General features: G+C 32.8%; 6 non-coding genes across 6 annotated transcripts; all 6 read right to left on the bottom strand.

Moving 5' to 3' along the window:
- Positions 1-8272: 8272 nt before the first annotated feature.
- On the bottom strand, positions 8273-8356 carry LOC127116979 (small nucleolar RNA SNORD25). The gene has a single exon (XR_007801744.1). It is a non-coding gene; the product is annotated as a small nucleolar RNA SNORD25 (small nucleolar RNA).
- Positions 8357-8500: 144 nt separating this feature from the next.
- Positions 8501-8585, bottom strand: LOC127116982 (small nucleolar RNA SNORD24). The gene has a single exon (XR_007801747.1). It is a non-coding gene; the product is annotated as a small nucleolar RNA SNORD24 (small nucleolar RNA).
- A 56-nt stretch (positions 8586-8641) lies between these two features.
- On the bottom strand, positions 8642-8721 carry LOC127116767 (small nucleolar RNA R12). Its single transcript, XR_007801557.1, has one exon. It is a non-coding gene; the product is annotated as a small nucleolar RNA R12 (small nucleolar RNA).
- Positions 8722-15503: 6782 nt separating this feature from the next.
- On the bottom strand, positions 15504-15587 carry LOC127116978 (small nucleolar RNA SNORD25). The gene has a single exon (XR_007801743.1). It is a non-coding gene; the product is annotated as a small nucleolar RNA SNORD25 (small nucleolar RNA).
- A 142-nt stretch (positions 15588-15729) lies between these two features.
- On the bottom strand, positions 15730-15813 carry LOC127116981 (small nucleolar RNA SNORD24). The gene has a single exon (XR_007801746.1). It is a non-coding gene; the product is annotated as a small nucleolar RNA SNORD24 (small nucleolar RNA).
- A 64-nt stretch (positions 15814-15877) lies between these two features.
- Positions 15878-15957, bottom strand: LOC127116766 (small nucleolar RNA R12). Its single transcript, XR_007801556.1, has one exon. It is a non-coding gene; the product is annotated as a small nucleolar RNA R12 (small nucleolar RNA).
- Between the last annotated feature and the right edge of the window lie 1554 nt (positions 15958-17511).

The raw sequence follows: 17511 nt of genomic DNA, 5'->3' as shown, positions 1-17511 counted from the left end.
TGATTACCATTCCTTCAATAAAATTTGAGACTTTATCCATTTATTTACAATTCTTATTTTATTCTATCTTGCAAGATGTCATTTTTACTTTTGATACCAAGTCTTGAAACAAAAGCTTTTGTTTTTGATAGAAATGTGTCTGTTTTCCTTTGATTTGTGAATATAAAAAGGAATATCAACAGTTTCTCCAAGAACAGTCAAACCTCAAAATGTAGGACTACGTGTTTTTGTGATTTGCCTTGCAAATATCCCCGGATGATGGATATTTACTTCAAGTTTGCTATGACATGTTAAGGTGTATAGCTCAGTATCCCCCAGTTGATGTCTTTGGGACTTAATGCTCCCCAGTGAAGTACTAAACCTAATTCCCCAACCAAGCTTTGATTCAGGTTCCTCCAGTTGACTGTGGGTTTCTTCCCCACCAGAATATATAATTTACTTCATCCCCAGTTGAATCTGGATCCTGGAACCCCCAACTGAAACGGAGTTCAGGTGGTTGTCCTTTTTTATTAGACAAAGATTTTCTGGATTATCCTCGGTGTTGTTTATCTCCAGTGATGGCTAGCCGAATATCCAGTTATATTGTGATGTTTATTTCATCACCAGTTTAACTTTTGTGTCTGTTTTATCAGCATAAACATAACATGCATACATAGATCATGCGTAGCTAAATTCATAGTCATATTCATTTCTCATTTTCTTGACGTGATTACTTCACCTTGGTTGTGTTTCTCCCCCAAGTGATACTTTTCTTTTCTCCAATAGATTTGTCAAACTTAAGCAGAAAGTGTATATCCCTTATATTTCCCCACTGAGTTATCCCTCGTGGAAGATTTTACTTTTGCATTCCTTTCCGTCCATGGACCGGGCAAATCCCCAGTTGGGTTTTGTTCCTCATTGGATAGTGTCTTGTTTGACAGTTTCTTTCCAGTTTATTCTTGGATTGAACTCAGTCTCTGACGATTTTAATGATTTAGTCTCTCTAGGCTGTGAAACCTAGATTGAGAGTGCATTTATTTTGCACCTTTGAATACTTTGTCCCCTCGTGAAGAATCTATTGGTGGTTCCCCATTAAAGACTAATTTTATTCCCCCAATAGTGTTGTTACAACACTCCCTTGAAGTTTATACCCAACAACGAGTGGTGATCTCTTTATTTGAGAAGCTTGTTTTGTTCCTGGATTTTCTTATGAATGACAAATGGTAATCTCTTCCTGAAAAGTTTGTCTGTCCCCAATGAAACTATCAATACCTCAAATTAACCTTCATCAAATGGCTTTCTCTCCGAGAAGTTTCCGTCAGAGAAGTTTGAAGATCAACATATCAATTTTCCTTTCATCAGATGGTAATCTCTCTTAAAGTCTCGAAGAGAAGTATGATGAAGTTATTTCTAATCAAATTGTTATCTCTCCGGAAAATTCCTTCAGAGGAGTTTGTCGAAGATTATTACAAGTGTTTTATCTGCTTCATGCAATGTAAACCACAGCTAATGGCAGCTTCCCCAGTAAGTCTGTTATCAAATTATGGTTATCTCCCTAGTAAATGTTGGTGAGAAGTTTGATAAAGATCCATACAGATGATTTTCTCTTCATTTGAGAAATCCATTTAGAAAATTAACTAACCTGTGTCTCTTTAAAGATCCCCGATGAAGTTATCAATTCAGAAAATGGTCACCCTTTTAGGAGCTTGTTTGCTTATCCTTTTCAAGTGGAAGACTTGATTAAAGAAGAAACTGAGACCCGTTCGTGGTTTGTGACCAGAATCTTGGGGAGGTTTATTACCCTTTTCAAGTGGAAGACTTGATTAAAGAATAAACTATGACCCGTTTGTGGTTGTTGACCCGAAGCGTTGGGGAGGTTTATTTTATCCTTTTCAAGTGGAAAACTTGATTAAAGAAGAAACTGAGACCCATTCGTGGCTTATAACTCGGAGCATTAGGGGGTTTATTTTACTTTTTCTGAGTGGATTATTTAGTTAAAGAAGAAACTAAATCATATCATGTTATAATGGAAGTTTGTTATTCTTCAACTGGACTCGTTATTTGAATAGGCGATCATCTCTTTATCTGAGAAATCTGTTACAATTTGATACTTTTCCTGATTTTATTACCTTTACTTAGGATACCATATGTTTGGGAGTAGGTAATATTTCTCTTCCCTATGAAGCTAACTTACAATTGGTAGTTGACAGTCTCTTCCCCAGTGAAGTTCATATCTTTCCAATTGTCAGAATCACATTTTTTTGTTTTTACATCGAAGTTGCAACCCTTTCCCAGTAATCTTAATCCTTTCCTAGTAATATTAATCATTTCCTAGTAGATTAGTTTGTTGTTATTCCCTAAAGAATCTTTGTCTGCATTCATATCATATCATATCATTTTGTGGCATCTTAGGGGACAAAATTGTGCGTGTTTGTATTTAAGTCTCTCCCATCTCGTCGAGACAAAAATGTCAATCTTCATATCTTCGGATGGAAGAAACTTAAATTGGGGCATCTGTCATACCCTAATTTTTACCCCTAAGATCCCATCTCATTTTCATAATTTGCATAGCATCAAACATCTCATGTGTGTGTCTTTTATGCATTACCAACCTTACAAAAATACAAAAATATGATTTGTCTTGTTTGATTATTTCACAAGGTAGGTGTGTTGGTTTAAGGAGCTTAAGTGATTGTCTGGTCAATATTATGGGAATTCCTAAGTAACTCAAGATTCTCATTCATTCACAATAGTCAAGTGATTTCCATTCATCATAATCAAGTTCAAGATTGCATCCATTCAAGATCAACAAGTTCCAAATTCATCTGATGCCTAAATTAGGGTTTTGATCAAGATTGCTCTAATGTTGACTTTTTGACCAAGACATTACCTAATGGTTTGAAATATTATTCAAGGTCCTCAAGTGCTTCATTATGATCTATTCATGTGCTTCAATTGGATAAATAAGTTTGATATATTGATCATTGAAGATTTGGAATTCTTTGATGAAAAGTCAACTACGCAAGGTCAAAGTTTGACGTTTGAGATTTTTTGGTCAACCATGGGTTTCTCAAGTAAATAATCATGAAAATATAGTTTATGAATGCATTTGATCAAGTTAAATCAATAAAATCAAGAAAAAGTTCAAGAATGTCAAATTTATGGTTTTCAAAATTTCTCAAAGTTATGAAATTGCATGTTCATGAAGCCCACTTTACAAGTTTGTAACTTCTTCCTCAAGCCATCATTTTTCATTCTCAAAAGATGTACTTGTAGATGATGTTACATACTTCAACTTTGTATAAAGAATGAGCCAAATATCTCATAAGGATTGGAAGATATAAAGTGATGAAGATGAGATCTCAAAGTTGTAAAATTGTTCAACACTTGGAAAAATTTCCAAGTGTTTAGCAGTTAAGATTGTCAAAGTTGATGGCCAATCATCTCCATGATCCAAGTTGAATATCTTCAAATGTACAACATGAAAGTTGTAGAGGATGGGAAAATCTTCGCAAATATCCTATTGGAATGAATTTATCACACTTGAGCTAGGTGTTTCGAAGAAGGAAAGTCACCATGTTAGGTCAAATTAAAAGTCCATCCTCATGTCAAGTTTCATGTTCAAACCAAAGTCAAACCTCAAGATCTTGGTTTTCCGCCTATGGTGCTTCTAAATCTCAACAATATGAGTGTTTTTACACAAACCATTGACGCATTACACAAGGAATTGAACCATTATCCAAACAACATACCATTCATGGATCATTTTGCCATAAAGTTTCATTGTCATTTCCATAAAGATCACTTTTCTCAACCACTTTTGCTTTGAGCTTTGTAAATAGATCTTGCTTTGATTTTACTATATCTAAACACCAAAAGCAAAATCATTTTTGTACTTTTCACCATTTTTTTAGATTTGATCCAATGTCCATCAAACAATACAAATAACCACTGCACTAAATCTGAATTCATTCACTATAAAAGGAGACCTCGTTGCAATGCTCCAACACACAAAAAGCATTCATCATCAAGCAAGAAATAACATTGAATCATTCTTGCACTCTTTCCATATTTTCACTCAAGGAATCTAGAGGGATGATTATTTCTCATCTAGAAGTGTTTTTGAAGGTGCAACGGACACACTCCGTTAGGTAAAAAAAGCATCATTTTCATTCATTCTTGTTACCATTATGTTTGTTTTGAACATGAACTCACTCATAAAAAACTCATTTAATGTTTATTTAATTTTCAATTTTTATATTAAAAAATCCAAGAAAAAACTTTATTAGTTATTACTTTTTATTTTTTTCATTTAAGTATGCTTTTATTCAATTTTTCCCATGATTAATTTGCTCCTATTTTGATCCATATGTGTTGAACACTTTGATTATATTTGGACTTAGACTTGATGTTAACTTGTTTATTTGATTTGTGCTTCAAGTACATGGATGTTTATGGTTAATGACTTGCTTTGAAACTCTAATGTATGAACCTCATAGGCACGAACCCTAATGACTTGAACTCTTGTATAAGGTGAACTTTTGTCATAAAATGACACTTTGATGTGATTTGAACTTTCTCCTAAACATTGCTTTAGTCTTGATGCATGACATAGTTGTTTAAGGTTTAACATGCTTATATGCTCCCTATAGGTCCACTTTTAAAATGTCTTGACCATTGCTTTACATGTCTTGTGATTGATATCATGATATGTCTTATTTGATGTTTTGACTTGATGAACTTTGCAAAATTATTCTTGAGGCATTTTAGCTTGTATGTTTGTATGATCCATGTGTTATGAATTATTCTCTATACCATGCCTTTTACTTTATTCTTTATTGATGGCCTTGATTGGTGTCTTAAGATGTTTAAGCTTGATACATAGTAGCGATTTTGTTCATATGCTTGCTTAGTGCATATTATTAATCCATGATATTTTTTGCATGATACTTGTGCTTATGGTTGACTTATTGTCATGTGCATATTCAGTGTGTGTGTGTGTGTTTGTAGCTTCCTTTATCCACCTTGTGTCCTTTAACCCCTTCTAAATCCTAGTCCATTCTTAGGATTTTTCAAACTTGAACTTCTTTCAAAAAAAAACATTAACTTTAGGTCATTGAATTTTCAAACTTTCTTTCTTCATAAATTCTTCAAAAAAAACTTTAAGCATATCAAACCCTTTCTATAAGACCAAAAAACACAAATCTCATTCAAAACTTTTTCCACTTGGCTTTTTCATTTTTAAACCCTTTCTCAAAAGAGACTAGACATGAATCATCTTTATAGTTGAGATATAAATCTATTGCCCCATAGTAATGATTGAAATTGATGTTGATTTTTTTCCATATGAAGGAGTTAATGGCATACTTGTAGATTCTATATCCAAGTTGGAGTCATTCCTTCATAATGATGCAAGGATCCATCTTCTCATATCTGTGGTGGTTTAGATGAGTATTCTCCTTAAGATGACAACTTGTCTCTTCTTCTAAAATCAACTGAAAAATCCCTTTTGTTATTTGTACTCCGAACTACAGGATTTTGATCCTTCATTGGTACGTAGGCGCAAGACTTTATGTCTTTTCAAATCAAAAAGAAATAAAGCACACTTCTCTTCTCATCTCTCCAATCTTTAGCAAACAACAATAACCAAACACAAATATCTCAAGAGGTTCCTATAGGATACTATAAATGATTAGGGTGCTAGTACATTCCCTTTTCATAACAAATCCCCAGACCTTCAATCTCTTTATTGCACTATTTTGCATTGCATATTTATGGGTTATTTGATATTTTCCCCTTCCCTTGGATAAATTAAAGTTCGGTGGTGACATTTTATTTTGTGAGTCAAGTTAACCTAATAGTTTGGTCTCTGATTCTCACCGCGACACTGGGTGACCCTATTTTCTTAACAAAGCTTGTAGGATTTCCAGGACCCATCCCATTTGATTTTACAAAAGATTCAGTTCCTCTTTCAATTCTTCTTGACATTTCCTTGGCTCGTCCATCATTTCCTGAGACATGATTCTTTGTTCTAAACGCATGTCGGGAATCATTTCCTGAGACATGGTTTCCAGGATGCATTTTATGTGCAAAACTCTTGGTTATCTTTGTTATTTATTTCACCAATGTTATAGAACATTTTATTTGCAAGCATTTATTTAAGAATAAAAGAGTAAAACAATAAATGAAACTCAAAAAGGTAATTTTCATTAACTCAAATTCAAATTCAAGTATAAGAGATCCTAAGCTACATTTTGGCCCTTTGGATCGTTGCAAGATCCATAGTGAGCTCTTTCAATATTATCTTACAAAACTTGATGCGGTGTGTTCTCATGACACATGCACCAATCAGCTTCTCGGAGTCTCTCTGGCAATTCTAGCATGTTCATATTAGTGAATCTGGCCAAGTTTAGGAATTTGCCTTTCCACTCAAGGTAGAGCCCTTGGAGATCCTTGATGATGCACTGATCTTCAGCCATATCTACTCTGGATTCCCTATCTAGGTTCCTATAATACACACATTCGTTTCTCAAGAGTAAGTAAACTTCATCCCTGTATTGGTTTTCCAGAGCCTCGATTTTCCTACAACTTATGCTTTAGGTGGAGACAAATTAGCTTTGCTTCCTCTTTCTTAAAAATTTCACGAGATAATTTATCTTTGCACTTTTTGAAAGCATCCCTAAGTCAATGATTTGATTTTCAAAGTCTAGCCTTTTTCTTCATCTCAAGAGATATACCCAACATATTTTTCAACTTTTGAATTATGTTTCTGACTTGTTTCAACTTTTAATTTTTAGCTTTTGGCGCAGATTCGGTGCATAGGAGGATATCATTAAGCCGATCCTTCTTATCTTCAAACATTCTAGCTCTTTTGTTGTTAAATTCGATCTTTCTTGTCTTCAAACATTCTAGATCTTTTGTTATTAACTTGAAGTTCTTTGTCTTTCTCTTGACGATTAGATTTCAAGTTTTCATTTTCCAAAGTAGTTCGATTAAACTCTTTTGAAACAAAATGACCTTTATCAGGTATGAGTTACATGAACCAAGCCTAAAGCAAAGGAGCGTGGCACGACAACGTTACACCTTTCTTCTCATGGCAAGCATAGAGAGTAGGATAAATATGAGAAAAAGCATCAAATTGCCTCAAAGGAGGCCTTCCACAGATATGTCATCCATACAATTATCAATATTTGGGAAAAGTTCAATCACATAAATCATAAGAGTTGGGACAACATAGAATACTTTTCAATTTTCTACTTTCCAATTGGCTATCACATATTAGACATGAATGTTTAAAGCCTATTCTCCTTGGATTAACCTGTTCTTCAAGATTTGGAAACCGATATTGAAATCCTTCCATTTTTAACCCAAAATTCTTTCAACTTAGTAGATATGTTAAGAAACCGGTTCTTCAAGATTTGGAAACCGATATTGAAATCCTTCCATTTTTAACCCAAAATTCTTTCAACTTCGTAGATATGTTAAGAAACCGGTTCCTCAAAATTTGGAAACCGATATTGAAATCCTTCCATTTTTAACCCAAGATTCTTTCACCTTCCATTTTTAACCCAAGATTCTTTCAACTTTGTAGATATGTTAAGAAACCGGTTTAGAGTTTGTAGAGCTAGGACTGCAAAACCGAAACCGATTTAGAGTTTATAGAGCTAAGACTGCAAAACCGATTTATAGTTTGTAGAACTAGAAATATTTGCATTTATAAACACATGTCCATATATTGTCCGATATGAGACTCTTATTAAATTAGCTTAATAAAATTGACCCATAATTCTCTCAACTTCTTAACTATATCAATTCTGGTGTAATTTAGGAAAATCTCGTATGATTGATTTACAATTAGGAAACTCTATCCGATTCACAAACTCCACCTTGTAAGCTTATTGAATTTAAGCTATGAAAAACTCTATCCGGTTCATAAACCCCACCTAATATAAAAACATAACCCCACCTAATATAAAAACAGATTAATTATTGATTTATAAATTAGTTATTATATTTAGTCGGTAAAAAATCCTGATATTTGATATTTAATGTAGCATTTGTTTTGTCGGGTGTTATTACTTTGTTTAGCTATGAAATTAATAATATAAAATCTGCATTTGATTTGTCGGGTGTTATTACTTTGTTTAGCTATGAAATTAATAATATAAAATCTTTTATTTGGTATGCAGATTAATCATGGTAAAAGTTCTTTTTCTAATATACTGAAAAATTCTAATATACTGAAAAATAATATTCAATAAAAACTAAAATCAAATGAAATGGAGTATTTAAAAATAATTCAGTCCCTTAGATGTTCATTAATGATTGCGATCATGCCCGCAAATCATTACAGGTCTGTAGGCTCATCACAATTACTCCAAAAGTGTGTGCCCAATTGTGAAAAAATTGAAGCAAATCATTTTTGCAAGAATCAGATTTATTGAATTACAATAGTCAAAATAAAAAATAAAAATTCATGAAATAAATTAATAATTATAATAAAATTGAAAAAATTAATAAGAGCCTCAGAGATCTTGGTGGATAAATATCATCAAATGGGTATTTTTCCCATCAAGAGTAGCAAATATTGATTTCCATCACCGGCCAGTGAAACAAAAAATAACATTGAAATTAAAAATTAGAGAAAATTTAAAAAATATGATATTGTCAGAAGTAGCTGGTTGTAATCTCATATACGAAAATATCAATGGGAATCCGATTGATTTTTTTCATCATTCAACATCATAAACATCAAAACCCTTTAAATAAATGTGCATCAACAAATAGCAAAGACTGAATGTAAACAACCCAAGGAAACAAAGATTGGATATGAAATAGTGATTGTGGTTCGATGATAAAATAAAAACTGTGATGTTAATCTTCACAAAACAATGAAAGAAGAATGAAAATAAAATTGCATACAAAGAGAAAAGCTGCGGATGGAATAGGGTTTGAAGTTTTTTTACTTTGATGGCACCACTTAGGGTCACTTTTATATACAAACCGTTTGGTTAATGGGCCGGGTTTTTAATCATGGGCCGGGTTTTTTTGTATGGGTAATTAATAATATATGACCTTTTGGAAAGAATTATGCCGAACTCCGTGCAACTTACACCTAGCACCACTAGTTTACATAATTTCGTAATATTGATAATATTTTTCCTTATAATTTACTTCTCTCAAATCTTACAATTTCTTTGGAAAAAAATTACTTTCAAAAAACTATTAAGAAACTAAAAATATGAAAGTTTAAAGAAAAAATTTGGTAAAAATAAATTATAGATTTAAAGGGATTACCATATATTAAAAATCTGTTCATATCAAATTTTGCGAAAAATTCTGTGTATGGAAAATTTGTGAAAAATTTGTGTATGGAAAAATCTGATTATTTATAAAAATTTGGTGGCTTTTGTATAGTTTATATTCCAAGATTTGTTGGATGATTTGCCGATATATTATACACATTTTTTCATTGTTACTTATGTGTTTTATCTAAATTTTTCCACCAACTTTTTAATTGAGTTATGAGATCTTTGATTAATATATTTTATGTTTTAATCGACAAATATTTCTCTCCTGAATCGAAGGGTTATCATGGGCACAATCATTGGAAGTCAACATGATATTATAGTGATTACCATTCGTTATAATACATCAAATGAGTTGTGAAAGGGGAGAAATTACAATAACAAAAGAAAATCGTAAATTACTTGTAGTAAAAGAGTCTAGTGACCTTTAAGGTTGAGATCTGTGTAAAATGGTTGTGATTAGAAGATAATAGTTAGATGTGGTGTTCACAATCATGCTTTTGCTGAGGATTCGGATGTGGTGTTCACAGTTATGCTTTTGCTAAGGATTTAGATGGTTATGACATATTATGTCGTTAAAACCCGAAGAAATACTATTTGTGAACAATATGACAAAGTATCACATGCCATCGACTTTCATAATGGGTTCATTGAAAGATTAGAATCCTAAAAAATTGACAAGTGCGGTGCAGGTGTATAAGGAAAAATAGACATATTAGTCTCTACTATTAAAGGTTTGTTGACGAAAATGCAACATTTGTTGATCTTAATTCATGATGAGAAGCATATGTGTTGGACCACAAACAAGGATGACTCAGATGATGTGGCTGATATAGTCTTGACACATCCAGATTTTCTGGGATTGTTGAATATGTTTTATCTAGTTTTGATCTTTGACTACAATTATAAAACCAACAGATACAAGCAACCACTAGTTGAGATTGTTGGTGTTACGTAAATCAATACGATTTTCTCTATTGAGTTTGCTTACTTTAAACATAAAAAGGAAACAATTTTCACTTGGGCATCGGAGAAGACGAATGAGTTGTTCACATCTGAGAAGATGTTTTCTAAGGTTATGCTGACTAATTGGGAACTTGCTATGATGAATGACAATAAAGTTGTTTTCCCATCCTCGGCCCACCTCTTATGTGTATTCCATGTTGCGAAAAATATTGGTGCAAAATGCAAGGAGTGTGTCAAGGTTAATAGACAAGAGTATGTGATGGATTTATGGAACAAAGTCATGTATTTAAATAGGGTGTTTAGGCATGAATAACTCTTGCAACATTTTGAGCTAGTATGTACTGATATGTTATCCTTTGTTGATTATTTCACCAAACATGCATGTCACCCTGTAAGAAGAAATTTGTTGCTAAATGAACTAACCAGGACACTCAATTAGAGAACACGACAATAAATAGTTACGTTTTACAACATTTTGAGTTTGATATTATTATGCAAATACCAATCTATTTATTTATTATATTTTACTCTAATATTGCTTTATAGGTTGAGACTGCTCGTTTGGGACTCAAAATCAGGACGCATACTGGTATAGGAGATTTATGCATATGTTGGTGTCGCGCCGTAAAAAATACCTGAGCGCACCGCACACTTAAAAATACAACAGAGTCACCATCGAACTTTATTTATTTTCGAGGGAAATGAGAAATATCGATAAAACCCAGGGGAAGAGAAAATAGGTAAGAAAGACGATTATGCAATGGGAAGGTATTAGTACCCCTCACATCAGTTGTACTCAACGTGAACCATTTTGATTGTTCTTTGCTTAAATGGGTGTTATCATCTAAAGATTACTTACAAAAAGTGAAAAAAAGGTTTAATAGTTAGAGTGCTCACTGAGGATTCGAACTCTCGTGCCTACATATAGAAACAGAGCTTCGTGATTCGTGGAACTAAGGATAGAAACAAAAAAAGAGTTGATTGATTAAAAAAAGAAACAGATAATTGCCTTAAGTATAAAAGAGTGTGACGTTAACCAATAGATGGTGATTAGCCAAAGAAAAAAAGTGTGGCGTTAACCAATAGATGCTATGGTCAAAGAAGAAAGATGAGTGTGGTTTATGCCAAGGATTGTGTTGTTTTGAATCCATTGAGAAATATGCATCTGAATAAAAAAGTGTGGCGCCAATGAACGGTGTTTCCAAAGATAAAATAGAGGGCGTTTTCCTAAGCATAAGAGGTCTGATAAGGCAAACAAGATAGAAAGGGTTCGCATAAGCACGAGAGGACTGACAAGTCGAACATGAATGAGAAATATTTTGCCTAAGCACGGGAGGACTGATAAGGCAAATATGAATTAGAAATAGTTTGCCTAAGCACTAAGGAAGGCAAATATGAAAGAGAGAAAGGGTTTGTCTAAGCATGAGAAGACTGATAAGGAGAACATGAATGAGAAATGGTTTGCGTAAGCACGAGAGGACTGATAAGGCAAACAAGCAAGAGAGAAAGGATTTCCAGAGTCTATAACTCAACAAACAATATGGAAAGTTACTAGAGTCTATAACTCTTTAAGGCAAGAATGGATGGTTTCCAGAGTCTTTAACTCTACAAGGCAGAATAAAAAGTAGCCAGAGTCTGTAACTCTACAAGGCAAGAAGAAAGTTACCAGAGCCTGTAAATCTACAAGGCAGAATGAAAGGTTTGCTAAAGTCTAAGGCTCCATAAGGAAATGCATAAGAGTTTCTAGAGCATGATACTCCACATAACAATGTATGAGGAAATTGATTCAGAGATGGGTGTTCAACCATGAGGTGATTAACCCAAAAAGATGTGCAGATATCAAAAAAGATCTTTGTGTTTGATCCAAAGGGAAGGTGTATTGTTGATGCATATTATTGATGCAGACTTGACAATTGATTAATTCGAATTGCACTAAAGTCTATGAACGAAGGCAAATACTTTGAGTAACGGGGGCCTACGCCCCATACTCAAAGGTACTATAGACAAGGATAGGAATGATCCCTCTCATCATTCTTTGTTACTTAAGGCTTGTGGCGTGTAACTCTCATCATAATTGACAAGTGTTGAAGAAGATTCTGTTTGTTGATCCTGATGATGAAATGTTACTTGTGAAGAAGGAGACTTGACAATAATTTGATTCGATTTGCACTAAAATCTATGAGTGTGAGTGTGTGTGTGTGTGTGTGTGTGTGTGTGTGTGTGTGTGTGTGGTGTGTGTGTGTGTGTGTGTGTGTGTGTGTGTGTGTCCTTTAGCCCCTTCTAAATCCTAGTCCATTCTTAGGATTTTTTAAACTTGAACTTCTTTCATAAAAAAACATTAACTTTAGGTCATTGAATTTTCAAACTTTCTTTCTTCATAAATTCTTCAAAAAAAAACTTTAAGCATATCAAACCCTTTCTATAAGACCATAAAACACAAATCTCATTCAAAACCTTTTCCACTTGGCTTTTTCATTTTTAAACCCTTTCTGTAAAGAGAGTAGACAAGAATCATCTTTATAGTTGAGATATAAATCTATTACCACATAGTAATGATTGAAATTGATGTTGATTTTTTTCCATATGAAGGAGTTAGTGGCATACTTGTAGATTTTATATCCAAGTTGGAGTCATTCCTTCATAATGATGCAAGGATCCATCTTCTCATATTTGTGGTGGTTTAGATGAGTATTCTCCTTAAGATGACAACTTGTCTCTTCTTCTAAAATCAACTGAACAATCCCTTTTGTTATTTGTACTCCGGACTACATGATTTTGATCCTTCATTGGTACGTAGGCACACGACTTTATGTCTTTTCAAATCAAAAAGAAATAAAACACACTTCTGTTCTCATCTCTCCAATCTTTAGCAAACAACAATAACCAAACACAAATATCTCAAGAGGTTCCTATAGGATACTATAAATGATTAAGGTGTTAGTACCTTCCCTTTTCATAACAAAGCCCCAGACCTTCAATCTCTTTATTGCACTATTTTGCATTGCATATTTATGGGTTATTTGATATTTTCCCCTTCCCTAGGATAAATTAAAGTTCGATGGTGACATTTTATTTTGTGAGTCAAGTTAACCTAATAGTTTGGTCTCTGATTCTCACCGCGACACTGGGTGACCCTATTTTTTTAACAAAGCTTGTAGGATTTCCAGGACCCATCCCATTTGATTTTTCAAAAGATTCAGTTCCTCTTTCAATTCTTCTTGAAATTTCCTTGGCTCGTCCATCATTTTCGGAGACATGGTTCTTTGTTCTAAACGCATGTCGGGAATCATTTCATGAGACATGATTTTTAGGATGCATTTTATGTGTAAAACTCTTGGTTATCTTTGTTATTTATTTCAGCAATGTTATAGAACATTTTATTTGCAAGCATTAATTTAAGAATAAAAGAGTAAAACAATAAATGAAACTCAAAAACACAATTTTCATTAACTCAAATTCAAATTCAAGTACAAGAGATCCTAAGCTACATTTTGGTCTTTTGGATCGTTGCAAGATCCGTAGTGAGCTCTTTCAATATTATCTTACAAAACTTGATGCGATATGTTCTCATGACACATGCGCCAATTAGCTTCTCAGAGTCTCTTTGGCAATTCTAGCATGTTCAAATTAGTGAATTTGGTCAAGTTCAGGAATTTGCCTTTCCACTTAAGGTAGAGAGCCCTTGGAGATACTTGATGATGCACTGATCTTCAGTCATATCTACTCTGAATTCCCTATCCAGGTTCCTCTAATACACACAATCGTTTCTCAAGAGTAGGTAAACTCCATCCTTGTATTGGTTTTCCAGAGCCTCGATCTTCCTACAATTGATACTCTAGGTGGAGACAAATTAGCTTTGCTTCCTCTTTCTTAAAAATTTCACGAGATAATTTATCTTTGGACTTTTTGAAAGCATCCCTAAGTCAATGATATGAGTTTCAAAGTCTAGCATTTTTCTTCATCTCAAGAGATATACCCAGCATCTTTTCCAACTTTTGAATTATGTATCTGACTTGTTTCAACTTTTCATTTTTATCTTTTGACACAGATTAGGTGCATAGGAGGACATCATTAAGCCGGCTCTTATCTTTCTAGCTCTTTTGTTATTAAAGTCGATCATTCTTATCTTCAAATATTCTAGGTCTTTTGTTGTTAGCTTGAAGCTCTTTATCTTTCTCTTAAAGATCAGATTTGAGGTTTTCATTTTTCAAAGTAGTTCGATTAAACTCTTTTGAAACAAAAGGACATTTATCAGGTATGAGTTACATGAACCAAGCCTAAAGCAAAGGAGTGTGGCACGACAACGTTCCTCCTTTCTTCTCATGGCAATCATAGAGAGCTTGATAAATGTCAACCAAAAGAAAAAACATCAGATTGCATCAGAGGAGGACTTCCACAGTTATGTCATCCATAAAATTATCAATATTTGAGAAAAGTTCAATCACATAAATCCTAAGAGCTAGGACAGCATAGAATACTTTCCAATTTTCTACTTTCCAATTGGCTATCAAATATTGAACACTTAAACTATCCTCCTTGGAATTTTCTACTTTCCAATTGGCTATCAAATATTGGACATGAATGTTCAGAGCTTAAACTATCCTCCTTGGATTAACCTCTTCCTCAATCGAAATCCTTCAATTTTCAACCATGATTCTTTCAACTTCTTAGGTATATCAAATCTGGTGTTATTAGATTAGCTATGTAAAATTGACCCATAATTCTCTCAACTTCTTAGCTATATCAAATCTGGTGTAATTTAGGATTAGGTATATCAAATCTGGTGTTATTAGATTAGCTATGCAAAATTGACCCATAATTCTCTCAACTTCTTAGCTATGAAAAACTCTATACGGTTCACAAACTCCACCTTGTAAGCTTATTGAATTTAACATATAAAAAACTCTATCCTGTCCATAAACCCCACCTAATATAAAAACAGATTAATTAGTAAAAAACCTTTTATTTGATTTATAAATTAGTCATTATATTTAGGCGGTAAAAAATCCTGATATTTAATGCAGCATTTGTTTTCTGTGTTATAACTTTGTTCAGCTATGAAATTATTAATATAAAATCTTTTATTTGGTATGCAGATTAGTCATGGTAAAATTTCATGTTTGGTTGTTAAAGGTTCATGAACATCCAATACCATTGAAATGATCAATATTCTCTTCTTCTAATATACTCAAAAATTCTAAAAATTCTAATATACTGAAAAATAATATTCAATAAAATGGAGTATTTAAAAACAATTCAGTCCCTTAGATGTTCATTAATGATTGCGATCATGCCCGCAAATCATTACAGGTCTGTAGGCTCATCACAATTACTCCAAAAGTGTGTACCAAATTGTGAAAAAATTGAAGCAATTTTTTTGAAAGAATCCGGTTTATCGAATTACAACAGTCAATACAAAAACAAAAATTCATGAAATAAAATTAATAATTATAATAAAATTGAAAAAATTAATAAGAGCCTCAGAGATCTTGGTGGATAAATATCATCAAATGGGTATTTTCCCATCAAGAGTAGCAAATATTTATTTCCATCACCGGCTCAAAATTAATGTTTGAAACAAAAACAAATACTGCAATTAAAAAATATAGAAATTAAAAAAATGATGTTGTCAGAAGTAGCTGGTTATAATCTCATATATGAAAATATCAATGGGAATCCGATTGATTTTTTTCATCATTCAACATCATAAACATCAAAACATAACATAGTAAATGTGCATATAAACATACACATGAAACAGAGATGGATCGTTCATATTGATAGTTGTGAGATGAGAAAATAAAAGTTGTGTTTTTTTTTTCTTTAAAAAAATGAAAGAAGAATGAAACTGCATACAAAGAGAGAAGCTGCGGATGGAATAGGGTTTTCAATTTTTTAGAATCACTTGGGAACACTTTTATATACAAAGCGTTGGTTAATTGGGCCGGGTTTTTTAATTATTGGGCGGTTTTCTTTTTATTATGGATAACTATATGAGCTTTTGGAGAGAATATGCCTCACACCACACAACTTATAATTGGCACCACTACTCTACATAATTTCATAATACCTCTCTTATAATTTATTTCTCTCAATTCTTACCGTTTTTTTGAAAAAAAAATTATCTAAAAAAGCTAGTAAAAAATGAAAATTTTGGTAGTTTGAAGAAAAAATATTTAAAAGGACTAACATAAATTAAAAATATGATGCATTTTTATATTGGATTTTGCAAAAAATTAGATGTACCGAAAAATTGTCCATACCCTCATAAATCTGGTAGTCTTGTATGGACTTCTTTTCTTATTCAAAATGAATCCTGTAGCATGTGTTTCTTATATGTTTGATCTAAACTTTTTTGCACGAACAATTTAATTGAGTTATGAAATCTATGATTAATTTATTTTTTATTTTAATGACTAGATATTTATCTCAAGGATCAAAGTGCTTTCATGGGCACGATCATTAGAAGACATCATGGTATTATAATGGTACACATTCGTTCTAATACATCAAATGAGTAAATAGGGGTGAATTGACAAACTAATTATGGATTATGAAACAGGAGAAATTACAAAAACAAAAGAAAATCGCAAATTACTTGTAGTAAAAGAATCTAGTGTCTTTTAAGGTTGAGATCTATGTCAAGTGGTTGTGGTTGGAAGATAAATGTTAGATGTGGCACTGATTTTCAATGGGTGCATTGAATGACTAAAATCCTAAAAATTTGAGAAGTGTGATACATATGTATAAGGAAAATTTGACATATCAATTTACTATTAGAGGTACATTGATAAAAATGCAATATTTGTTGATCTTAATTCATGATGAGAAGTATATGTGTTGGACCAGACAAAAGGAAGACTCGGATGTTGTGACTGATATATTCTTGACACATCCAGATTTTATGAGGTTGTTGAATAAAACCAACAGGTACATGCTACCACAACTTGAGATTGTTGGTGTTACGTAAACAAATATGACTTTCTCTATTGGGTTTGCTTACTTTCAACAAGAAAACAAGGCAATTTTCACATGGGCATTTGAGAATATTAAGGATGTTCACATCTGAGAAGTTGTTTCCTAAGATCATGGTGACTAATTAGGAATATGTTATGATGAATTACATTGAAGTTGTTTTCCAACCCTCGGTCCACCTTTAAGTGTATTTCAGGTCCACCTTTAGGTGTATTTCATGTTGTGAAAAATGTTGGTGTGAAATGCAAGGAGTGTGTCAAGGTTAATAGACAAAAGTATGTGA

This window comes from Lathyrus oleraceus, chromosome 1, assembly GCF_024323335.1.
Source record: "Lathyrus oleraceus cultivar Zhongwan6 chromosome 1, CAAS_Psat_ZW6_1.0, whole genome shotgun sequence".
NCBI lineage: Eukaryota > Viridiplantae > Streptophyta > Magnoliopsida > Fabales > Fabaceae > Lathyrus > Lathyrus oleraceus.
Note: the sequence above shows the minus strand (reverse complement) of the source record. Positions and strands in the feature narration are given on the sequence as shown.